Genomic DNA, 23,534 nt, shown 5'->3' with positions numbered 1-23,534 from the left:
GAGGGAGACAACGTTTCAGAAAAGGCATTGTAGCAAACCAAAAAAGAAATTTTAAGCGCAGCAGAGTAACCAGCTCACATACCTGTTAGCTCAGGTGAGTTTAAAAGGCTGCTGTTGATAACAAGGGCATTTGCTAAATAGATGGTGTGTGTGCAACAATATACTGAAAGGTCAATTATATTGTGCAGCTTATCTCACCACCTGTAGTTATTTAGGTGAAAGCTCCAAAATGCTTGCCTAATATGTCTGTTTATCCAAAAGGAAGTATAGAGGGAGAGCTAGATAGATAGCATTGCATTACATTACATTACATGGCAATGCAATGCACAGTTGCTGAAGTTGAACCAAAATGAGCTTGTCATCTGACTTCTGCAACTTTTAACATGAAAAATCCAATGAGGAGAAGAAAAGCAAAGCCAAAGAGTCCATCCCAAAATCCGACAAACAAGCAAAATGAACAAAAAGCATTGAATTCAATTCTTTCTGATTTTAGAAACTGCATTAAAGAAGGGGTGCACCGGTCCTGGAGATACTGCAATACCAGGTCAATGCGTGGAGTGGACAGAGCAAGCTCTTTTTCCATCTCCCTGTTCTAAAAATCCATTTAATATATGGTCCCCAGATAGGGGACGTATCAGATATTAAACTGATAAGAACAGATACTACACTTGATCTTAGCCAAAAGGCCGAGAAGCGATAACCAGAATTGGTTTCCGACTACGGTGCCACCCAAGGATTCTGAAAAGTCCATTTGTGGAGATGGCCACCTGGACTCCCGTTAAGAAGACATGCTGTCAACCTCTAGATCCCTCACATGCCTGCACTTTTCGGCTTGCTGCTGCTGCAATCCACGCGTTTTAGATCTGCATAACTCCACCTCTTTTAGCACAGTACCCTCAACCCCCGGCTGTTCCCACCCGCCTCAACACCGTTGGAAGGGAGGAGAACCAATTAAGGCGGGGGGGGGGGGGTGGAACGAGCAGCTGTCTACCCTTAGCAGGAGGGTTGCTGATTAATTACCTCTCCTGCTGCTGCTGCTGCTGGCTGTCCAGCAGCAGACTGAAGGTGGCTGCTGCTGTGCGCAGGTATATAAAGGCTCAGAGCCTATTATGACACGCGCAGCCAGCGTTCCATTGCCACATTCCGTCTACTGCAGGCGGGATACCTGGATGGCTGAATGTCACTGAGAAGCTCACAGAGACCGCCATAAGCAACAGTTTAAAAGAATGCCACAGACTAATCAACCAAACTTTTTGGGTTGGTTTCTCTTTTATAGTCTGCAGGCATTAAATGAAAGAAGTCAGTGTTCCAGCAGAGGGAGACAACGTTTCAGAAAAGGCATTGTAGCAAACCAAAAAAGAAATTTTAAGCGCAGCAGAGTAACCAGCTCACATACCTGTTAGCTCAAGTGAGTTTAAAAGGCTGCTGTTGATAACAAGGGCATTTGCTAAATAGATGGTGTGTGTGCAACAATATACTGAAAGGTCAATTATATTGTGCAGCTTATCTCACCACCTGTAGTTATTTAGGTGAAAGCTCCAAAATGCTTGCCTAATATGTCTGTTTATCCAAAAGGAAGTATAGAGGGAGAGCTAGATAGATAGCATTGCATTACATTACATTACATGGCAATGCAATGCACAGTTGCTGAAGTTGAACCAAAATGAGCTTGTCATCTGGCTTCTGCAACTTTTAACATGAAAAATCCAATGAGGAGAAGAAAAGCAAAGCCAAAGAGTCCATCCCAAAATCCGACAAACAAGCAAAATGAACAAAAAGCATTGAATTCAATTCTTTCTGATTTTAGAAACTGCATTAAAGAAGGGGTGCACCGGTCCTGGAGATACTGCAATACCAGGTCAATGCGTGGAGTGGACAGAGCAAGCTCTTTTTCCATCTCCCTGTTCTAAAAATCCATTTAATATATGGTTCCCAGATAGGGGACGTATCAGATATTAAACTGATAAGAACAGATACTACACTTGATCTTAGCCAAAAGGCCGAGAAGCGATAACCAGAATTGGTTTCCGACTACGGTGCCACCCAAGGATTCTGAAAAGTCCATTTGTGGAGATGGCCACCTGGACTCCCGTTAAGAAGACATGCTGTCAACCTCTAGATCCCTCACATGCCTGCACTTTTCGGCTTGCTGCTGCTGCAATCCACGCGTTTTAGATCTGCATAACTCCACCTCTTTTAGCACAGTACCCTCAACCCCCGGCTGTTCCCACCCGCCTCAACACCGTTGGAAGGGAGGAGAACCAATTAAGGCGGGGGGGGGGTGGAACGAGCAGCTGTCTACCCTTAGCAGGAGGGTTGCTGATTAATTACCTCTCCTGCTGCTGCTGCTGCTGGCTGTCCAGCAGCAGACTGAAGGTGGCTGCTGCTGTGCGCAGGTATATAAAGGCTCAGAGCCTATTATGACACGCGCAGCCAGCGTTCCATTGCCACATTCCGTCTACTGCAAGCGGGATACATGGATGGCTGAATGTCACTGAGAAGCTCACAGAGACCGCCATAAGCAACAGTTTAAAAGAATGCCACAGACTAATCAACCAAACTTTTTGGGTTGGTTTCTCTTTTATAGTCTGCAGGCATTAAATGAAAGAAGTCAGTGTTCCAGCAGAGGGAGACAACGTTTCAGAAAAGGCATTGTAGCAAACCAAAAAAGAAATTTTAAGCGCAGCAGAGTAACCAGCTCACATACCTGTTAGCTCAGGTGAGTTTAAAAGGCTGCTGTTGATAACAAGGGCATTTGCTAAATAGATGGTGTGTGTGCAACAATATACTGAAAGGTCAATTATATTGTGCAGCTTATCTCACCACCTGTAGTTATTTAGGTGAAAGCTCCAAAATGCTTGCCTAATATGTCTGTTTATCCAAAAGGAAGTATAGAGGGAGAGCTAGATAGATAGCATTGCATTACATTACATTACATGGCAATGCAATGCACAGTTGCTGAAGTTGAACCAAAATGAGCTTGTCATCTGGCTTCTGCAACTTTTAACATGAAAAATCCAATGAGGAGAAGAAAAGCAAAGCCAAAGAGTCCATCCCAAAATCCGACAAACAAGCAAAATGAACAAAAAGCATTGAATTCAATTCTTTCTGATTTTAGAAACTGCATTAAAGAAGGGGTGCACCGGTCCTGGAGATACTGCAATACCAGGTCAATGCGTGGAGTGGACAGAGCAAGCTCTTTTTCCATCTCCCTGTTCTAAAAATCCATTTAATATATGGTCCCCAGATAGGGGACGTATCAGATATTAAACTGATAAGAACAGATACTACACTTGATCTTAGCCAAAAGGCCGAGAAGCGATAACCAGAATTGGTTTCCGACTACGGTGCCACCCAAGGATTCTGAAAAGTCCATTTGTGGAGTTGGCCACCTGGACTCCCGTTAAGAAGACATGCTGTCAACCTCTAGATCCCTCACATGCCTGCACTTTTCGGCTTGCTGCTGCTGCAATCCACGCGTTTTAGATCTGCATAACTCCACCTCTTTTAGCACAGTACCCTCAACCCCCGGCTGTTCCCACCCGCCTCAACACCGTTGGAAGGGAGGAGAACCAATTAAGGCGGGGGGGGGGGGGGTGGAACGAGCAGCTGTCTACCCTTAGCAGGAGGGTTGCTGATTAATTACCTCTCCTGCTGCTGCTGCTGCTGGCTGTCCAGCAGCAGACTGAAGGTGGCTGCTGCTGTGCGCAGGTATATAAAGGCTCGGAGCCTATTATGACACGCGCAGCCAGCGTTCCATTGCCACATTCCGTCTACTGCAGGCGGGATACCTGGATGGCTGAATGTCACTGAGAAGCTCACAGAGACCGCCATAAGCAACAGTTTAAAAGAATGCCACAGACTAATCAACCAAACTTTTTGGGTTGGTTTCTCTTTTATAGTCTGCAGGCATTAAATGAAAGAAGTCAGTGTTCCAGCAGAGGGAGACAACGTTTCAGAAAAGGCATTGTAGCAAACCAAAAAAGAAATTTTAAGCGCAGCAGAGTAACCAGCTCACATACCTGTTAGCTCAGGTGAGTTTAAAAGGCTGCTGTTGATAACAAGGGCATTTGCTAAATAGATGGTGTGTGTGCAACAATATACTGAAAGGTCAATTATATTGTGCAGCTTATCTCACCACCTGTAGTTATTTAGGTGAAAGCTCCAAAATGCTTGCCTAATATGTCTGTTTATCCAAAAGGAAGTATAGAGGGAGAGCTAGATAGATAGCATTGCATTACATTACATTACATGGCAATGCAATGCACAGTTGCTGAAGTTGAACCAAAATGAGCTTGTCATCTGGCTTCTGCAACTTTTAACATGAAAAATCCAATGAGGAGAAGAAAAGCAAAGCCAAAGAGTCCATCCCAAAATCCGACAAACAAGCAAAATGAACAAAAAGCATTGAATTCAATTCTTTCTGATTTTAGAAACTGCATTAAAGAAGGGGTGCACCGGTCCTGGAGATACTGCAATACCAGCTCAATGCGTGGAGTGGACAGAGCAAGCTCTTTTTCCATCTCCCTGTTCTAAAAATCCATTTAATATATGGTCCCCAGATAGGGGACGTATCAGATATTAAACTGATAAGAACAGATACTACACTTGATCTTAGCAAAAAGGCCGAGAAGCGATAACCAGAATTGGTTTCCGACTACGGTGCCACCCAAGGATTCTGAAAAGTCCATTTGTGGAGATGGCCACCTGGACTCCCGTTAAGAAGACATGCTGTCAACCTCTAGATCCCTCACATGCCTGCACTTTTCGGCTTGCTGCTGCTGCAATCCACGCGTTTTAGATCTGCATAACTCCACCTCTTTTAGCACAGTACCCTCAACCCCCGGCTGTTCCCACCCGCCTCAACACCGTTGGAAGGGAGGAGAACCAATTAAGGCGGGGGGGGGGGGGTGGAACGAGCAGCTGTCTACCCTTAGCAGGAGGGTTGCTGATTAATTACCTCTCCTGCTGCTGCTGCTGCTGGCTGTCCAGCAGCAGACTGAAGGTGGCTGCTGCTGTGCGCAGGTATATAAAGGCTCAGAGCCTATTATGACACGCGCAGCCAGCGTTCCATTGCCACATTCCGTCTACTGCAGGCGGGATACCTGGATGGCTGAATGTCACTGAGAAGCTCACAGAGACCGCCATAAGCAACAGTTTAAAAAAATGCCACAGACTAATCAACCAAACTTTTTGGGTTGGTTTCTCTTTTATAGTCTGCAGGCATTAAATGAAAGAAGTCAGTGTTCCAGCAGAGGGAGACAACGTTTCAGAAAAGGCATTGTAGCAAACCAAAAAAGAAATTTTAAGCGCAGCAGAGTAACCAGCTCACATACCTGTTAGCTCAGGTGAGTTTAAAAGGCTGCTGTTGATAACAAGGGCATTTGCTAAATAGATGGTGTGTGTGCAACAATATACTGAAAGGTCAATTATATTGTGCAGCTTATCTCACCACCTGTAGTTATTTAGGTGAAAGCTCCAAAATGCTTGCCTAATATGTCTGTTTATCCAAAAGGAAGTATAGAGGGAGAGCTAGATAGATAGCATTGCATTACATTACATTACATGGCAATGCAATGCACAGTTGCTGAAGTTGAACCAAAATGAGCTTGTCATCTGGCTTCTGCAACTTTTAACATGAAAAATCCAATGAGGAGAAGAAAAGCAAAGCCAAAGAGTCCATCCCAAAATCCGACAAACAAGCAAAATGAACAAAAAGCATTGAATTCAATTCTTTCTGATTTTAGAAACTGCATTAAAGAAGGGGTGCACCGGTCCTGGAGATACTGCAATACCAGCTCAATGCATGGAGTGGACAGAGCAAGCTCTTTTTCCATCTCCCTGTTCTAAAAATCCATTTAATATATGGTCCCCAGATAGGGGACGTATCAGATATTAAACTGATAAGAACAGATACTACACTTGATCTTAGCCAAAAGGCCGAGAAGCGATAACCAGAATTGGTTTCCGACTACGGTGCCACCCAAGGATTCTGAAAAGTCCATTTGTGGAGATGGCCACCTGGACTCCCGTTAAGAAGACATGCTGTCAACCTCTAGATCCCTCACATGCCTGCACTTTTCGGCTTGCTGCTGCTGCAATCCACGCGTTTTAGATCTGCATAACTCCACCTCTTTTAGCACAGTACCCTCAACCCCCGGCTGTTCCCACCCGCCTCAACACCGTTGGAAGGGAGGAGAACCAATTAAGGCGGGGGGGGGTGGAACGAGCAGCTGTCTACCCTTAGCAGGAGGGTTGCTGATTAATTACCTCTCCTGCTGCTGCTGCTGCTGGCTGTCCAGCAGCAGACTGAAGGTGGCTGCTGCTGTGCGCAGGTATATAAAGGCTCAGAGCCTATTATGACACGCGCAGCCAGCGTTCCATTGCCACATTCCGTCTACTGCAGGCGGGATACCTGGATGGCTGAATGTCACTGAGAAGCTCACAGAGACCGCCATAAGCAACAGTTTAAAAGAATGCCACAGACTAATCAACCAAACTTTTTGGGTTGGTTTCTCTTTTATAGTCTGCAGGCATTAAATGAAAGAAGTCAGTGTTCCAGCAGAGGGAGACAACGTTTCAGAAAAGGCATTGTAGCAAACCAAAAAAGAAATTTTAAGCGCAGCAGAGTAACCAGCTCACATACCTGTTAGCTCAGGTGAGTTTAAAAGGCTGCTGTTGATAACAAGGGCATTTGCTAAATAGATGGTGTGTGTGCAACAATATACTGAAAGGTCAATTATATTGTGCAGCTTATCTCACCACCTGTAGTTATTTAGGTGAAAGCTCCAAAATGCTCGCCTAATATGTCTGTTTATCCAAAAGGAAGTATAGAGGGAGAGCTAGATAGATAGCATTGCATTACATTACATTACATGGCAATGCAATGCACAGTTGCTGAAGTTGAACCAAAATGAGCTTGTCATCTGGCTTCTGCAACTTTTAACATGAAAAATCCAATGAGGAGAAGAAAAGCAAAGCCAAAGAGTCCATCCCAAAATCCGACAAACAAGCAAAATGAACAAAAAGCATTGAATTCAATTCTTTCTGATTTTAGAAACTGCATTAAAGAAGGGGTGCACCGGTCCTGGAGATACTGCAATACCAGGTCAATGCGTGGAGTGGACAGAGCAAGCTCTTTTTCCATCTCCCTGTTCTAAAAATCCATTTAATATATGGTCCCCAGGTAGGGGACGTATCAGATATTAAACTGATAAGAACAGATACTACACTTGATCTTAGCCAAACGGCCGAGAAGCGATAACCAGAATTGGTTTCCAACTACGGTGCCACCCAAGGATTCTGAAAAGTCCATTTGTGGAGATGGCCACCTGGACTCCCGTTAAGAAGACATGCTGTCAACCTCTAGATCCCTCACATGCCTGCACTTTTCGGCTTGCTGCTGCTGCAATCCACGCGTTTTAGATCTGCATAACTCCACCTCTTTTAGCACAGTACCCTCAACCCCCGGCTGTTCCCACCCGCCTCAACACCGTTGGAAGGGAGGAGAACCAATTAAGGCGGGGGGGGGGGTGGAACGAGCAGCTGTCTACCCTTAGCAGGAGGGTTGCTGATTAATTACCTCTCCTGCTGCTGCTGCTGCTGGCTGTCCAGCAGCAGACTGAAGGTGGCTGCTGCTGTGCGCAGGTATATAAAGGCTCAGAGCCTATTATGACACGCGCAGCCAGCGTTCCATTGCCACATTCCGTCTACTGCAGGCGGGATACCTGGATGGCTGAATGTCACTGAGAAGCTCACAGAGACCGCCATAAGCAACAGTTTAAAAGAATGCCACAGACTAATCAACCAAACTTTTTGGGTTGGTTTCTCTTTTATAGTCTGCAGGCATTAAATGAAAGAAGTCAGTGTTCCAGCAGAGGGAGACAACGTTTCAGAAAAGGCATTGTAGCAAACCAAAAAAGAAATTTTAAGCGCAGCAGAGTAACCAGCTCACATACCTGTTAGCTCAGGTGAGTTTAAAAGGCTGCTGTTGATAACAAGGGCATTTGCTAAATAGATGGTGTGTGTGCAACAATATACTGAAAGGTCAATTATATTGTGCAGCTTATCTCACCACCTGTAGTTATTTAGGTGAAAGCTCCAAAATGCTTGCCTAATATGTCTGTTTATCCAAAAGGAAGTATAGAGGGAGAGCTAGATAGATAGCATTGCATTACATTACATTACATGGCAATGCAATGCACAGTTGCTGAAGTTGAACCAAAATGAGCTTGTCATCTGGCTTCTGCAACTTTTAACATGAAAAATCCAATGAGGAGAAGAAAAGCAAAGCCAAAGAGTCCATCCCAAAATCCGACAAACAAGCAAAATGAACAAAAAGCATTGAATTCAATTCTTTCTGATTTTAGAAACTGCATTAAAGAAGGGGTGCACCGGTCCTGGAGATACTGCAATACCAGGTCAATGCGTGGAGTGGACAGAGCAAGCTCTTTTTCCATCTCCCTGTTCTAAAAATCCATTTAATATATGGTCCCCAGATAGGGGACGTATCAGATATTAAACTGATAAGAACAGATACTACACTTGATCTTAGCCAAAAGGCCGAGAAGCGATAACCAGAATTGGTTTCCGACTACGGTGCCACCCAAGGATTCTGAAAAGTCCATTTGTGGAGATGGCCACCTGGACTCCCGTTAAGAAGACATGCTGTCAACCTCTAGATCCCTCACATGCCTGCACTTTTCGGCTTGCTGCTGCTGCAATCCACGCGTTTTAGATCTGCATAACTCCACCTCTTTTAGCACAGTACCCTCAACCCCCGGCTGTTCCCACCCGCCTCAACACCGTTGGAAGGGAGGAGAACCAATTAAGGCGGGGGGGGGGGGTGGAACGAGCAGCTGTCTACCCTTAGCAGGAGGGTTGCTGATTAATTACCTCTCCTGCTGCTGCTGCTGCTGGCTGTCCAGCAGCAGACTGAAGGTGGCTGCTGCTGTGCGCAGGTATATAAAGGCTCAGAGCCTATTATGACACGCGCAGCCAGCGTTCCATTGCCACATTCCGTCTACTGCAGGCGGGATACCTGGATGGCTGAATGTCACTGAGAAGCTCACAGAGACCGCCATAAGCAACAGTTTAAAAGAATGCCACAGACTAATCAACCAAACTTTTTGGGTTGGTTTCTCTTTTATAGTCTGCAGGCATTAAATGAAAGAAGTCAGTGTTCCAGCAGAGGGAGACAACGTTTCAGAAAAGGCATTGTAGCAAACCAAAAAAGAAATTTTAAGCGCAGCAGAGTAACCAGCTCACATACCTGTTAGCTCAGGTGAGTTTAAAAGGCTGCTGTTGATAACAAGGGCATTTGCTAAATAGATGGTGTGTGTGCAACAATATACTGAAAGGTCAATTATATTGTGCAGCTTATCTCACCACCTGTAGTTATTTAGGTGAAAGCTCCAAAATGCTTGCCTAATATGTCTGTTTATCCAAAAGGAAGTATAGAGGGAGAGCTAGATAGATAGCATTGCATTACATTACATTACATGGCAATGCAATGCACAGTTGCTGAAGTTGAACCAAAATGAGCTTGTCATCTGGCTTCTGCAACTTTTAACATGAAAAATCCAATGAGGAGAAGAAAAGCAAAGCCAAAGAGTCCATCCCAAAATCCGACAAACAAGCAAAATGAACAAAAAGCATTGAATTCAATTCTTTCTGATTTTAGAAACTGCATTAAAGAAGGGGTGCAGCGGTCCTGGAGATACTGCAATACCAGGTCAATGCGTGGAGTGGACAGAGCAAGCTCTTTTTCCATCTCCCTGTTCTAAAAATCCATTTAATATATGGTCCCCAGATAGGGGACGTATCAGATATTAAACTGATAAGAACAGATACTACACTTGATCTTAGCCAAAAGGCCGAGAAGCGATAACCAGAATTGGTTTCCGACTACGGTGCCACCCAAGGATTCTGAAAAGTCCATTTGTGGAGATGGCCACCTGGACTCCCGTTAAGAAGACATGCTGTCAACCTCTAGATCCCTCACATGCCTGCACTTTTCGGCTTGCTGCTGCTGCAATCCACGCGTTTTAGATCTGCATAACTCCACCTCTTTTAGCACAGTACCCTCAACCCCCGGCTGTTCCCACCCGCCTCAACACCGTTGGAAGGGAGGAGAACCAATTAAGGCGGGGGGGGGGGGTGGAACGAGCAGCTGTCTACCCTTAGCAGGAGGGTTGCTGATTAATTACCTCTCCTGCTGCTGCTGCTGCTGGCTGTCCAGCAGCAGACTGAAGGTGGCTGCTGCTGTGCGCAGGTATATAAAGGCTCAGAGCCTATTATGACACGCGCAGCCAGCGTTCCATTGCCACATTCCGTCTACTGCAGGCGGGATACCTGGATGGCTGAATGTCACTGAGAAGCTCACAGAGACCGCCATAAGCAACAGTTTAAAAGAATGCCACAGACTAATCAACCAAACTTTTTGGGTTGGTTTCTCTTTTATAGTCTGCAGGCATTAAATGAAAGAAGTCAGTGTTCCAGCAGAGGGAGACAACGTTTCAGAAAAGGCATTGTAGCAAACCAAAAAAGAAATTTTAAGCGCAGCAGAGTAACCAGCTCACATACCTGTTAGCTCAGGTGAGTTTAAAAGGCTGCTGTTGATAACAAGGGCATTTGCTAAATAGATGGTGTGTGTGCAACAATATACTGAAAGGTCAATTATATTGTGCAGCTTATCTCACCACCTGTAGTTATTTAGGTGAAAGCTCCAAAATGCTTGCCTAATATGTCTGTTTATCCAAAAGGAAGTATAGAGGGAGAGCTAGATAGATAGCATTGCATTACATTACATTACATGGCAATGCAATGCACAGTTGCTGAAGTTGAACCAAAATGAGCTTGTCATCTGGCTTCTGCAACTTTTAACATGAAAAATCCAATGAGGAGAAGAAAAGCAAAGCCAAAGAGTCCATCCCAAAATCCGACAAACAAGCAAAATGAACAAAAAGCATTGAATTCAATTCTTTCTGATTTTAGAAACTGCATTAAAGAAGGGGTGCACCGGTCCTGGAGATACTGCAATACCAGGTCAATGCGTGGAGTGGACAGAGCAAGTTCTTTTTCCATCTCCCTGTTCTAAAAATCCATTTAATATATGGTCCCCAGATAGGGGACGTATCAGATATTAAACTGATAAGAACAGATACTACACTTGATCTTAGCCAAAAGGCCGAGAAGCGATAACCAGAATTGGTTTCCGACTACGGTGCCACCCAAGGATTCTGAAAAGTCCATTTGTGGAGATGGCCACCTGGACTCCCGTTAAGAAGACATGCTGTCAACCTCTAGATCCCTCACATGCCTGCACTTTTCGGCTTGCTGCTGCTGCAATCCACTCATTTTAGATCTGCATAACTCCACCTCTTTTAGCACAGTACCCTCAACCCCCGGCTGTTCCCACCCGCCTCAACACCGTTGGAAGGGAGGAGAACCAATTAAGGCGGGGGGGGGGTGGAACGAGCAGCTGTCTACCCTTAGCAGGAGGGTTGCTGATTAATTACCTCTCCTGCTGCTGCTGCTGCTGGCTGTCCAGCAGCAGACTGAAGGTGGCTGCTGCTGTGCGCAGGTATATAAAGGCTCAGAGCCTATTATGACACGCGCAGCCAGCGTTCCATTGCCACATTCCGTCTACTGCAGGCGGGATACCTGGATGGCTGAATGTCACTGAGAAGCTCACAGAGACCGCCATAAGCAACAGTTTAAAAGAATGCCACAGACTAATCAACCAAACTTTTTGGGTTGGTTTCTCTTTTATAGTCTGCAGGCATTAAATGAAAGAAGTCAGTGTTCCAGCAGAGGGAGACAACGTTTCAGAAAAGGCATTGTAGCAAACCAAAAAAGAAATTTTAAGCGCAGCAGAGTAACCAGCTCACATACCTGTTAGCTCAGGTGAGTTTAAAAGGCTGCTGTTGATAACAAGGGCATTTGCTAAATAGATGGTGTGTGTGCAACAATATACTGAAAGGTCAATTATATTGTGCAGCTTATCTCACCACCTGTAGTTATTTAGGTGAAAGCTCCAAAATGCTTGCCTAATATGTCTGTTTATCCAAAAGGAAGTATAGAGGGAGAGCTAGATAGATAGCATTGCATTACATTACATTACATGGCAATGCAATGCACAGTTGCTGAAGTTGAACCAAAATGAGCTTGTCATCTGGCTTCTGCAACTTTTAACATGAAAAATCCAATGAGGAGAAGAAAAGCAAAGCCAAAGAGTCCATCCCAAAATCCGACAAACAAGCAAAATGAACAAAAAGCATTGAATTCAATTCTTTCTGATTTTAGAAACTGCATTAAAGAAGGGGTGCACCGGTCCTGGAGATACTGCAATACCAGGTCAATGCGTGGAGTGGACAGAGCAAGTTCTTTTTCCATCTCCCTGTTCTAAAAATCCATTTAATATATGGTCCCCAGATAGGGGACGTATCAGATATTAAACTGATAAGAACAGATACTACACTTGATCTTAGCCAAAAGGCCGAGAAGCGATAACCAGAATTGGTTTCCGACTACGGTGCCACCCAAGGATTCTGAAAAGTCCATTTGTGGAGATGGCCACCTGGACTCCCGTTAAGAAGACATGCTGTCAACCTCTAGATCCCTCACATGCCTGCACTTTTCGGCTTGCTGCTGCTGCAATCCACGCGTTTTAGATCTGCATAACTCCACCTCTTTTAGCACAGTACCCTCAACCCCCGGCTGTTCCCACCCGCCTCAACACCGTTGGAAGGGAGGAGAACCAATTAAGGCGGGGGGGGGGTGGAACGAGCAGCTGTCTACCCTTAGCAGGAGGGTTGCTGATTAATTACCTCTCCTGCTGCTGCTGCTGCTGGCTGTCCAGCAGCAGACTGAAGGTGGCTGCTGCTGTGCGCAGGTATATAAAGGCTCAGAGCCTATTATGACACGCGCAGCCAGCGTTCCATTGCCACATTCCGTCTACTGCAGGCGGGATACCTGGATGGCTGAATGTCACTGAGAAGCTCACAGAGACCGCCATAAGCAACAGTTTAAAAGAATGCCACAGACTAATCAACCAAACTTTTTGGGTTGGTTTCTCTTTTATAGTCTGCAGGCATTAAATGAAAGAAGTCAGTGTTCCAGCAGAGGGAGACAACGTTTCAGAAAAGGCATTGTAGCAAACCAAAAAAGAAATTTTAAGCGCAGCAGAGTAACCAGCTCACATACCTGTTAGCTCAGGTGAGTTTAAAAGGCTGCTGTTGATAACAAGGGCATTTGCTAAATAGATGGTGTGTGTGCAACAATATACTGAAAGGTCAATTATATTGTGCAGCTTATCTCACCACCTGTAGTTATTTAGGTGAAAGCTCCAAAATGCTTGCCTAATATGTCTGTTTATCCAAAAGGAAGTATAGAGGGAGAGCTAGATAGATAGCATTGCATTACATTACATTACATGGCAATGCAATGCACAGTTGCTGAAGTTGAACCAAAATGAGCTTGTCATCTGGCTTCTGCAACTTTTAACATGAAAAATCCAATGAGGAGAAGAAAAGCAAAGCCAAAGAGTCCATCCCAAAATCCGACAAACAAGCAAAATGAACAAAAAGCATTGAATTCAATTCTTTCTGATTTTAGAAACTGCATTAAAGAAGGGGTGCACCGGTCCTGGAGATACTGCAATACCAGGTCAATGCATGGAGTGGACAGAGCAAGCTCTTTTTCCATCTCCCTGTTCTAAAAATCCATTTAATATATGGTCCCCAGATAGGGGACGTATCAGATATTAAACTGATAAGAACAGATACTACACTTGATCTTAGCCAAAAGGCCGAGAAGCGATAACCAGAATTGGTTTCCGACTACGGTGCCACCCAAGGATTCTGAAAAGTCCATTTGTGGAGATGGCCACCTGGACTCCCGTTAAGACATGCTGTCAACCTCTAGATCCCTCACATGCCTGCACTTTTCGGCTTGCTGCTGCTGCAATCCACGCGTTTTAGATCTGCATAACTCCACCTCTTTTAGCACAGTACCCTCAACCCCCGGCTGTTCCCACCCGCCTCAACACCGTTGGAAGGGAGGAGAACCAATTAAGGCGGGGGGGGGGGGTGGAACGAGCAGCTGTCTACCCTTAGCAGGAGGGTTGCTGATTAATTACCTCTCCTGCTGCTGCTGCTGCTGGCTGTCCAGCAGCAGACTGAAGGTGGCTGCTGCTGTGCGCAGGTATATAAAGGCTCAGAGCCTATTATGACACGCGCAGCCAGCGTTCCATTGCCACATTCCGTCTACTGCAGGCGGGATACCTGGATGGCTGAATGTCACTGAGAAGCTCACAGAGACCGCCATAAGCAACAGTTTAAAAGAATGCCACAGACTAATCAACCAAACTTTTTGGGTTGGTTTCTCTTTTATAGTCTGCAGGCATTAAATGAAAGAAGTCAGTGTTCCAGCAGAGGGAGACAACGTTTCAGAAAAGGCATTGTAGCAAACCAAAAAAGAAATTTTAAGCGCAGCAGAGTAACCAGCTCACATACCTGTTAGCTCAGGTGAGTTTAAAAGGCTGCTGTTGATAACAAGGGCATTTGCTAAATAGATGGTGTGTGTGCAACAATATACTGAAAGGTCAATTATATTGTGCAGCTTATCTCACCACCTGTAGTTATTTAGGTGAAAGCTCCAAAATGCTTGCCTAATATGTCTGTTTATCCAAAAGGAAGTATAGAGGGAGAGCTAGATAGATAGCATTGCATTACATTACATTACATGGCAATGCAATGCACAGTTGCTGAAGTTGAACCAAAATGAGCTTGTCATCTGGCTTCTGCAACTTTTAACATGAAAAATCCAATGAGGAGAAGAAAAGCAAAGCCAAAGAGTCCATCCCAAAATCCGACAAACAAGCAAAATGAACAAAAAGCATTGAATTCAATTCTTTCTGATTTTAGAAACTGCATTAAAGAAGGGGTGCACCGGTCCTGGAGATACTGCAATACCAGGTCAATGCGTGGAGTGGACAGAGCAAGCTCTTTTTCCATCTCCCTGTTCTAAAAATCCATTTAATATATGGTCCCCAGTTAGGGGACGTATCAGATATTAAACTGATAAGAACAGATACTACACTTGATCTTAGCCAAAAGGCCGAGAAGCGATAACCAGAATTGGTTTCCGACTACGGTGCCACCCAAGGATTCTGAAAAGTCCATTTGTGGAGATGGCCACCTGGACTCCCGTTAAGAAGACATGCTGTCAACCTCTAGATCCCTCACATGCCTGCACTTTTCGGCTTGCTGCTGCTGCAATCCACGCGTTTTAGATCTGCATAACTTCACCTCTTTTAGCACAGTACCCTCAACCCCCGGCTGTTCCCACCCGCCTCAACACCGTTGGAAGGGAGGAGAACCAATTAAGGCGGGGGGGGGGTGGAACGAGCAGCTGTCTACCCTTAGCAGGAGGGTTGCTGATTAATTACCTCTCCTGCTGCTGCTGCTGCTGGCTGTCCAGCAGCAGACTGAAGGTGGCTGCTGCTGTGCGCAGGTATATAAAGGCTCAGAGCCTATTATGACACGCGCAGCCAGCGTTCCATTGCCACATTCCGTCTACTGCAGGCGGGATACCTGGATGGCTGAATGTCACTGAGAAGCTCACAGAGACCGCCATAAGCAACAGTTTAAAAGAATGCCACAGACTAATCAACCAAACTTTTTGGGTTGGTTTCTCTTTTATAGTCTGCAGGCATTAAATGAAAGAAGTCAGTGTTCCAGCAGAGGGAGACAACGTTTCAGAAAAGGCATTGTAGCAAACCAAAAAATAAATTTTAAGCGCAGCAGAGTAACCAGCTCACATACCTGTTAGCTCAGGTGAGTTTAAAAGGCTGCTGTTGATAACAAGGGCATTTGCTAAATAGATGGTGTGTGTGCAACAATATACTGAAAGGTCAATTATATTGTGCAGCTTATCTCACCACCTGTAGTTATTTAGGTGAAAGCTCCAAAATGCTTGCCTAATATGTCTGTTTATCCAAAAGGAAGTATAGAGGGAGAGCTAGATAGATAGCATTGCATTACATTACATTACATGGCAATGCAATGCACAGTTGCTGAAGTTGAACCAAAATGAGCTTGTCATCTGGCTTCTGCAACTTTTAACATGAAAAATCCAATGAGAAGAAAATCAAAGCCAAAGAGTCCATCCCAAAATCCGACAAACAAGCAAAATGAACAAAAAGCATTGAATTCAATTCTTTCTGATTTTAGAAACTGCATTAAAGAAGGGGTGCACCGGTCCTGGAGATACTGCAATACCAGGTCAATGCGTGGAGTGGACAGAGCAAGCTCTTTTTCCATCTCCCTGTTCTAAAAATCCATTTAATATATGGTCCCCAGATAGGGGACGTATCAGATATTAAACTGATAAGAACAGATACTACACTTGATCTTAGCCAAAAGGCCGAGAAGCGATAACCAGAATTGGTTTCCGACTACGGTGCCACCCAAGGATTCTGAAAAGTCCATTTGTGGAGATGGCCACCTGGACTCCCGTTAAGAAGACATGCTGTCAACCTCTAGATCCCTCACATGCCTGCAATTTTCGGCTTGCTGCTGCTGCAATCCACGCGTTTTAGATCTGCATAACTCCACCTCTTTTAGCACAGTACCCTCAACCCCCGGCTGTTCCCACCCGCCTCAACACCGTTGGAAGGGAGGAGAACCAATTAAGGCGGGGGGGGGGGGTGGAACGAGCAGCTGTCTACCCTTAGCAGGAGGGTTGCTGATTAATTACCTCTCCTGCTGCTGCTGCTGGCTGTCCAGCAGCAGACTGAAGGTGGCTGCTGCTGTGTGCAGGTATATAAAGGCTCAGAGCCTATTATGACACGCGCAGCCAGCGTTCCATTGCCACATTCCGTCTACTGCAGGCGGGATACCTGGATGGCTGAATGTCACTGAGAAGCTCACAGAGACCGCCATAAGCAACAGTTTAAAAGAATGCCACAGACTAATCAACCAAACTTTTTGGGTTGGTTTCTCTTTTATAGTCTGCAGGCATTAAATGAAAGAAGTCAGTGTTCCAGCAGAGGGAGACAACGTTTCAGAAAAGGCATTGTAGCAAACCAAAAAAGAAATTTTAAGCGCAGCAGAGTAACCAGCTCACATACCTGTTAGCTCAGGTGAGTTTAAAAGGCTGCTGTTGATAACAAGGGCATTTGCTAAATAGATGGTGTGTGTGCAACAATATACTGAAAGGTCAATTATATTGTGCAGCTTATCTCACCATCTGTAGTTATTTAGGTGAAAGCTCCAAAATGCTTGCCTAATATGTCTGTTTATCCAAAAGGAAGTATAGAGGGAGAGCTAGATAGATAGCATTGCATTACATTACATTACATGGCAATGCAATGCACAGTTGCTGAAGTTGAACCAAAATGAGCTTGTCATCTGGCTTCTGCAACTTTTAACATGAAAAATCCAATGAGGAGAAGAAAAGCAAAGCCAAAGAGTCCATCCCAAAATCCGACAAACAAGCAAAATGAACAAAAAGCATTGAATTCAATTCTTTCTGATTTTAGAAACTGCATTAAAGAAGGGGTGCACCGGTCCTGGAGATACTGCAATACCAGGTCAATGCGTGGAGTGGACAGAGCAAGCTCTTTTTCCATCTCCCTGTTCTAAAAATCCATTTAATATATGGTCCCCAGATAGGGGACGTATCAGATATTTAACTGATAAGAACAGATACTACACTTGATCTTAGCCAAAAGGCCGAGAAGCGATAACCAGAATTGGTTTCCGACTACGGTGCCACCCAAGGATTCTGAAAAGTCCATTTGTGGAGATGGCCACCTGGACTCCCGTTAAGAAGACATGCTGTCAACCTCTAGATCCCTCACATGCCTGCACTTTTCGGCTTGCTGCTGCTGCAATCCACGCGTTTTAGATCTGCATAACTCCACCTCTTTTAGCACAGTACCCTCAACCCCCGGCTGTTCCCACCCGCCTCAACACCGTTGGAAGGGAGGAGAACCAATTAAGGCGGGGGGGGGGTGGAACGAGCAGCTGTCTACCCTTAGCAGGAGGGTTGCTGATTAATTACCTCTCCTGCTGCTGCTGCTGCTGGCTGTCCAGCAGCAGACTGAAGGTGGCTGCTGCTGTGCGCAGGTATATAAAGGCTCAGAGCCTATTATGACACGCGCAGCCAGCGTTCCATTGCCACATTCCGTCTACTGCAGGCGGGATACCTGGATGGCTGAATGTCACTGAGAAGCTCACAGAGACCGCCATAAGCAACAGTTTAAAAGAATGCCACAGACTAATCAACCAAACTTTTTGGGTTGGTTTCTCTTTTATAGTCTGCAGGCATTAAATGAAAGAAGTCAGTGTTCCAGCAGAGGGAGACAACGTTTCAGAAAAGGCATTGTAGCAAACCAAAAAAGAAATTTTAAGCGCAGCAGAGTAACCAGCTCACATACCTGTTAGCTCAGGTGAGTTTAAAAGGCTGCTGTTGATAACAAGGGCATTTGCTAAATAGATGGTGTGTGTGCAACAATATACTGAAAGGTCAATTATATTGTGCAGCTTATCTCACCACCTGTAGTTATTTAGGTGAAAGCTCCAAAATGCTTGCCTAATATGTCTGTTTATCCAAAAGGAAGTATAGAGGGAGAGCTAGATAGATAGCATTGCATTACATTACATTACATGGCAATGCAATGCACAGTTGCTGAAGTTGAACCAAAATGAGCTTGTCATCTGGCTTCTGCAACTTTTAACATGAAAAATCCAATGAGGAGAAGAAAAGCAAAGCCAAAGAGTCCATCCCAAAATCCGACAAACAAGCAAAATGAACAAAAAGCATTGAATTCAATTCTTTCTGATTTTAGAAACTGCATTAAAGAAGGGGTGCACCGGTCCTGGAGATACTGCAATACCAGGTCAATGCGTGGAGTGGACAGAGCAAGCTCTTTTTCCATCTCCCTGTTCTAAAAATCCATTTAATATATGGTCCCCAGATAGGGGACGTATCAGATATTAAACTGATAAGAACAGATACTACACTTGATCTTAGCCAAAAGGCCGAGAAGCGATAACCAGAATTGGTTTCCGACTACGGTGCCACCCAAGGATTCTGAAAAGTCCATTTGTGGAGATGGCCACCTGGACTCCCGTTAAGAAGACATGCTGTCAACCTCTAGATCCCTCACATGCCTGCACTTTTCGGCTTGCTGCTGCTGCAATCCACGCGTTTTAGATCTGCATAACTCCACCTCTTTTAGCACAGTACCCTCAACCCCCGGCTGTTCCCACCCGCCTCAACACCGTTGGAAGGGAGGAGAACCAATTAAGGCGGGGGGGGGGTGGAACGAGCAGCTGTCTACCCTTAGCAGGAGGGTTGCTGATTAATTACCTCTCCTGCTGCTGCTGCTGCTGGCTGTCCAGCAGCAGACTGAAGGTGGCTGCTGCTGTGCGCAGGTATATAAAGGCTCAGAGCCTATTATGACACGCGCAGCCAGCGTTCCATTGCCACATTCCGTCTACTGCAGGCGGGATACCTGGATGGCTGAATGTCACTGAGAAGCTCACAGAGACCGCCATAAGCAACAGTTTAAAAGAATGCCACAGACTAATCAACCAAACTTTTTGGGTTGGTTTCTCTTTTATAGTCTGCAGGCATTAAATGAAAGAAGTCAGTGTTCCAGCAGAGGGAGACAACGTTTCAGAAAAGGCATTGTAGCAAACCAAAAAAGAAATTTTAAGCGCAGCAGAGTAACCAGCTCACATACCTGTTAGCTCAGGTGAGTTTAAAAGGCTGCTGTTGATAACAAGGGCATTTGCTAAATAGATGGTGTGTGTGCAACAATATACTGAAAGGTCAATTATATTGTGCAGCTTATCTCACCACCTGTAGTTATTTAGGTGAAAGCTCCAAAATGCTTGCCTAATATGTCTGTTTATCCAAAAGGAAGTATAGAGGGAGAGCTAGATAGATAGCATTGCATTACATTACATTACATGGCAATGCAATGCACAGTTGCTGAAGTTGAACCAAAATGAGCTTGTCATCTGGCTTCTGCAACTTTTAACATGAAAAATCCAATGAGGAGAAGAAAAGCAAAGCCAAAGAGTCCATCCCAAAATCCGACAAACAAGCAAAATGAACAAAAAGCATTGAATTCAATTCTTTCTGATTTTAGAAACTGCATTAAAGAAGGGGTGCACCGGTCCTGGAGATACTGCAATACCAGGTCAATGCGTGGAGTGGACAGAGCAAGCTCTTTTTCCATCTCCCTGTTCTAAAAATCCATTTAATATATGGTCCCCAGATAGGGGACGTATCAGATATTAAACTGATAAGAACAGATACTACACTTGATCTTAGCCAAAAGGCCGAGAAGCGATAACCAGAATTGGTTTCCGACTACGGTGCCACCCAAGGATTCTGAAAAGTCCATTTGTGGAGATGGCCACCTGGACTCCCGTTAAGAAGACATGCTGTCAACCTCTAGATCCCTCACATGCCTGCACTTTTCGGCTTGCTGCTGCTGCAATCCACGCGTTTTAGATCTGCATAACTCCACCTCTTTTAGCACAGTACCCTCAACCCCCGGCTGTTCCCACCCGCCTCAACACCGTTGGAAGGGAGGAGAACCAATTAAGGCGGGGGGGGGTGGAACGAGCAGCTGTCTACCCTTAGCAGGAGGGTTGCTGATTAATTACCTCTCCTGCTGCTGCTGCTGCTGGCTGTCCAGCAGCAGACTGAAGGTGGCTGCTGCTGTGCGCAGGTATATAAAGGCTCAGAGCCTATTATGACACGCGCAGCCAGCGTTCCATTGCCACATTCCGTCTACTGCAGGCGGGATACCTGGATGGCTGAATGTCACTGAGAAGCTCACAGAGACCGCCATAAGCAACAGTTTAAAAGAATGCCACAGACTAATCAACCAAACTTTTTGGGTTGGTTTCTCTTTTATAGTCTGCAGGCATTAAATGAAAGAAGTCAGTGTTCCAGCAGAGGGAGACAACGTTTCAGAAAAGGCATTGTAGCAAACCAAAAAATAAATTTTAAGCGCAGCAGAGTAACCAGCTCACATACCTGTTAGCTCAGGTGAGTTTAAAAGGCTGCTGTTGATAACAAGGGCATTTGCTAAATAGATGGTGTGTGTGCAACAATATACTGAAAGGTCAATTATATTGTGCAGCTTATCTCACCACCTGTAGTTATTTAGGTGAAAGCTCCAAAATGCTTGCCTAATATGTCTGTTTATCCAAAAGGAAGTATAGAGGGAGAGCTAGATAGATAGCATTGCATTACATTACATTACATGGCAATGCAATGCACAGTTGCTGAAGTTGAACCAAAATGAGCTTGTCATCTGGCTTCTGCAACTTTTAACATGAAAAATCCAATGAGGAGAAGAAAAGCAAAGCCAAAGAGTCCATCCCAAAATCCGACAAACAAGCAAAATGAACAAAAAGCATTGAATTCAATTCTTTCTGATTTTAGAAACTGCATTAAAGAAGGGGTGCACCGGTCCTGGAGATACTGCAATACCAGGTCAATGCGTGGAGTGGACAGAGCAAGCTCTTTTTCCATCTCCCTGTTCTAAAAATCCATTTAATATATGGTCCCCAGATAGGGGACGTATCAGATATTAAACTGATAAGAACAGATACTACACTTGATCTTAGCCAAAAGGCCGAGAAGCGATAACCAGAATTGGTTTCCGACTACGGTGCCACCCAAGGATTCTGAAAAGTCCATTTGTGGAGATGGCCACCTGGACTCCCGTTAAGAAGACATGCTGTCAACCTCTAGATCCCTCACATGCCTGCACTTTTCGGCTTGCTGCTGCTGCAATCCACGCGTTTTAGATCTGCATAACTCCACCTCTTTTAGCACAGTACCCTCAACCCCCGGCTGTTCCCACCCGCCTCAACACCGTTGGAAGGGAGGAGAACCAATTAAGGCGGGGGGGGGGATGGAACGAGCAGCTGTCTACCCTTAGCAGGAGGGTTGCTGATTAATTACCTCTCCTGCTGCTGCTGCTGGCTGTCCAGCAGCAGACTGAAGGTGGCTGCTGCTGTGCGCAGGTATATAAAGGCTCAGAGCCTATTATGACACGCGCAGCCAGCGTTCCATTGCCACATTCCGTCTACTGCAGGCGGGATACCTGGATGGCTGAATGTCACTGAGAAGCTCACAGAGACCGCCATAAGCAACAGTTTAAAAGAATGCCACAGACTAATCAACCAAACTTTTTGGGTTGGTTTCTCTTTTATAGTCTGCAGGCATTAAATGAAAGAAGTCAGTGTTCCAGCAGAGGGAGACAACGTTTCAGAAAAGGCATTGTAGCAAACCAAAAAAGAAATTTTAAGCGCAGCAGAGTAACCAGCTCACATACCTGTTAGCTCAGGTGAGTTTAAAAGGCTGCTGTTGATAACAAGGGCATTTGCTAAATAGATGGTGTGTGTGCAACAATATACTGAAAGGTCAATTATATTGTGCAGCTTATCTCACCACCTGTAGTTATTTAGGTGAAAGCTCCAAAATGCTTGCCTAATATGTCTGTTTATCCAAAAGGAAGTATAGAGGGAGAGCTAGATAGATAGCATTGCATTACATTACATTACATGGCAATGCAATGCACAGTTGCTGAAGTTGAACCAAAATGAGCTTGTCATCTGGCTTCTGCAACTTTTAACATGAAAAATCCAATGAGGAGAAGAAAAGCAAAGCCAAAGAGTCCATCCCAAAATCCGACAAACAAGCAAAATGAACAAAAAGCATTGAATTCAATTCTTTCTGATTTTAGAAACTGCATTAAAGAAGGGGTGCACCGGTCCTGGAGATACTGCAATACCAGGTCAATGCGTGGAGTGGACAGAGCAAGCTCTTTTTCCATCTCCCTGTTCTAAAAATCCATTTAATATATGGTCCCCAGATAGGGAACGTATCAGATATTAAACTGATAAGAACAGATACTACACTTGATCTTAGCCAAAAGGCCGAGAAGCGATAACCAGAATTGGTTTCCGACTACGGTGCCACCCAAGGATTCTGAAAAGTCCATTTGTGGAGATGGCCACCTGGACTCCCGTTAAGAAGACATGCTGTCAACCTCTAGATCCCTCACATGCCTGCACTTTTCGGCTTGCTGCTGCTGCAATCCACGCGTTTTAGATCTGCATAACTCCACCTCTTTTAGCACAGTACCCTCAACCCCCGGCTGTTCCCACCCGCTTCAACACCGTTGGAAGGGAGGAGAACCAATTAAGGCGGGGGGGGGGTGGAACGAGCAGCTGTCTACCCTTAGCAGGAGGGTTGCTGATTAATTACCTCTCCTGCTGCTGCTGCTGCTGGCTGTCCAGCAGCAGACTGAAGGTGGCTGCTGCTGTGCGCAGGTATATAAAGGCTCAGAGCCTATTATGACACGCGCAGCCAGCGTTCCATTGCCACATTCCGTCTACTGCAGGCGGGATACCTGGATGGCTGAATGTCACTGAGAAGCTCACAGAGACCGCCATAAGCAACAGTTTAAAAGAATGCCACAGACTAATCAA

At 45.1% G+C, this 23,534-nt stretch overlaps 18 non-coding genes across 18 annotated transcripts; all 18 read right to left on the bottom strand.

Moving 5' to 3' along the window:
- Positions 1 to 507: 507 nt before the first annotated feature.
- LOC141245293 (U2 spliceosomal RNA) lies at positions 508 to 698 on the bottom strand. Its single transcript, XR_012309125.1, has one exon. It is a non-coding gene; the product is annotated as a U2 spliceosomal RNA (small nuclear RNA).
- A 1,123-nt stretch (positions 699 to 1,821) lies between these two features.
- On the bottom strand, positions 1,822 to 2,012 carry LOC141245324 (U2 spliceosomal RNA). The gene has a single exon (XR_012309155.1). It is a non-coding gene; the product is annotated as a U2 spliceosomal RNA (small nuclear RNA).
- A 1,120-nt stretch (positions 2,013 to 3,132) lies between these two features.
- Positions 3,133 to 3,323, bottom strand: LOC141245292 (U2 spliceosomal RNA). Its single transcript, XR_012309124.1, has one exon. It is a non-coding gene; the product is annotated as a U2 spliceosomal RNA (small nuclear RNA).
- A 1,124-nt stretch (positions 3,324 to 4,447) lies between these two features.
- Positions 4,448 to 4,638, bottom strand: LOC141245347 (U2 spliceosomal RNA). The gene has a single exon (XR_012309177.1). It is a non-coding gene; the product is annotated as a U2 spliceosomal RNA (small nuclear RNA).
- Positions 4,639 to 5,761: 1,123 nt separating this feature from the next.
- On the bottom strand, positions 5,762 to 5,952 carry LOC141245333 (U2 spliceosomal RNA). Its single transcript, XR_012309163.1, has one exon. It is a non-coding gene; the product is annotated as a U2 spliceosomal RNA (small nuclear RNA).
- A 1,119-nt stretch (positions 5,953 to 7,071) lies between these two features.
- On the bottom strand, positions 7,072 to 7,262 carry LOC141245322 (U2 spliceosomal RNA). Its single transcript, XR_012309153.1, has one exon. It is a non-coding gene; the product is annotated as a U2 spliceosomal RNA (small nuclear RNA).
- Positions 7,263 to 8,383: 1,121 nt separating this feature from the next.
- LOC141245290 (U2 spliceosomal RNA) lies at positions 8,384 to 8,574 on the bottom strand. Its single transcript, XR_012309122.1, has one exon. It is a non-coding gene; the product is annotated as a U2 spliceosomal RNA (small nuclear RNA).
- Positions 8,575 to 9,696: 1,122 nt separating this feature from the next.
- LOC141245328 (U2 spliceosomal RNA) lies at positions 9,697 to 9,887 on the bottom strand. The gene has a single exon (XR_012309159.1). It is a non-coding gene; the product is annotated as a U2 spliceosomal RNA (small nuclear RNA).
- A 1,122-nt stretch (positions 9,888 to 11,009) lies between these two features.
- On the bottom strand, positions 11,010 to 11,200 carry LOC141245331 (U2 spliceosomal RNA). The gene has a single exon (XR_012309162.1). It is a non-coding gene; the product is annotated as a U2 spliceosomal RNA (small nuclear RNA).
- Positions 11,201 to 12,320: 1,120 nt separating this feature from the next.
- On the bottom strand, positions 12,321 to 12,511 carry LOC141245330 (U2 spliceosomal RNA). Its single transcript, XR_012309161.1, has one exon. It is a non-coding gene; the product is annotated as a U2 spliceosomal RNA (small nuclear RNA).
- Positions 12,512 to 13,631: 1,120 nt separating this feature from the next.
- Positions 13,632 to 13,822, bottom strand: LOC141245312 (U2 spliceosomal RNA). The gene has a single exon (XR_012309144.1). It is a non-coding gene; the product is annotated as a U2 spliceosomal RNA (small nuclear RNA).
- Positions 13,823 to 14,941: 1,119 nt separating this feature from the next.
- On the bottom strand, positions 14,942 to 15,132 carry LOC141245311 (U2 spliceosomal RNA). The gene has a single exon (XR_012309143.1). It is a non-coding gene; the product is annotated as a U2 spliceosomal RNA (small nuclear RNA).
- Positions 15,133 to 16,249: 1,117 nt separating this feature from the next.
- Positions 16,250 to 16,440, bottom strand: LOC141245289 (U2 spliceosomal RNA). The gene has a single exon (XR_012309121.1). It is a non-coding gene; the product is annotated as a U2 spliceosomal RNA (small nuclear RNA).
- Positions 16,441 to 17,559: 1,119 nt separating this feature from the next.
- Positions 17,560 to 17,750, bottom strand: LOC141245327 (U2 spliceosomal RNA). Its single transcript, XR_012309158.1, has one exon. It is a non-coding gene; the product is annotated as a U2 spliceosomal RNA (small nuclear RNA).
- A 1,120-nt stretch (positions 17,751 to 18,870) lies between these two features.
- Positions 18,871 to 19,061, bottom strand: LOC141245288 (U2 spliceosomal RNA). The gene has a single exon (XR_012309120.1). It is a non-coding gene; the product is annotated as a U2 spliceosomal RNA (small nuclear RNA).
- Positions 19,062 to 20,181: 1,120 nt separating this feature from the next.
- LOC141245287 (U2 spliceosomal RNA) lies at positions 20,182 to 20,372 on the bottom strand. Its single transcript, XR_012309119.1, has one exon. It is a non-coding gene; the product is annotated as a U2 spliceosomal RNA (small nuclear RNA).
- A 1,119-nt stretch (positions 20,373 to 21,491) lies between these two features.
- Positions 21,492 to 21,682, bottom strand: LOC141245286 (U2 spliceosomal RNA). The gene has a single exon (XR_012309118.1). It is a non-coding gene; the product is annotated as a U2 spliceosomal RNA (small nuclear RNA).
- A 1,118-nt stretch (positions 21,683 to 22,800) lies between these two features.
- LOC141245319 (U2 spliceosomal RNA) lies at positions 22,801 to 22,991 on the bottom strand. Its single transcript, XR_012309150.1, has one exon. It is a non-coding gene; the product is annotated as a U2 spliceosomal RNA (small nuclear RNA).
- Positions 22,992 to 23,534: the final 543 nt, after the last annotated feature.

This window comes from Phyllobates terribilis, unplaced genomic scaffold (assembly GCF_046119375.1).
Source record: "Phyllobates terribilis strain yellow unplaced genomic scaffold, ASM4611937v1 Scaffold_1828__1_contigs__length_205237, whole genome shotgun sequence".
Classification (NCBI taxonomy): Eukaryota; Metazoa; Chordata; class Amphibia; order Anura; family Dendrobatidae; genus Phyllobates; species Phyllobates terribilis.
This window is presented reverse-complemented; position numbering and strand designations above follow the sequence as displayed.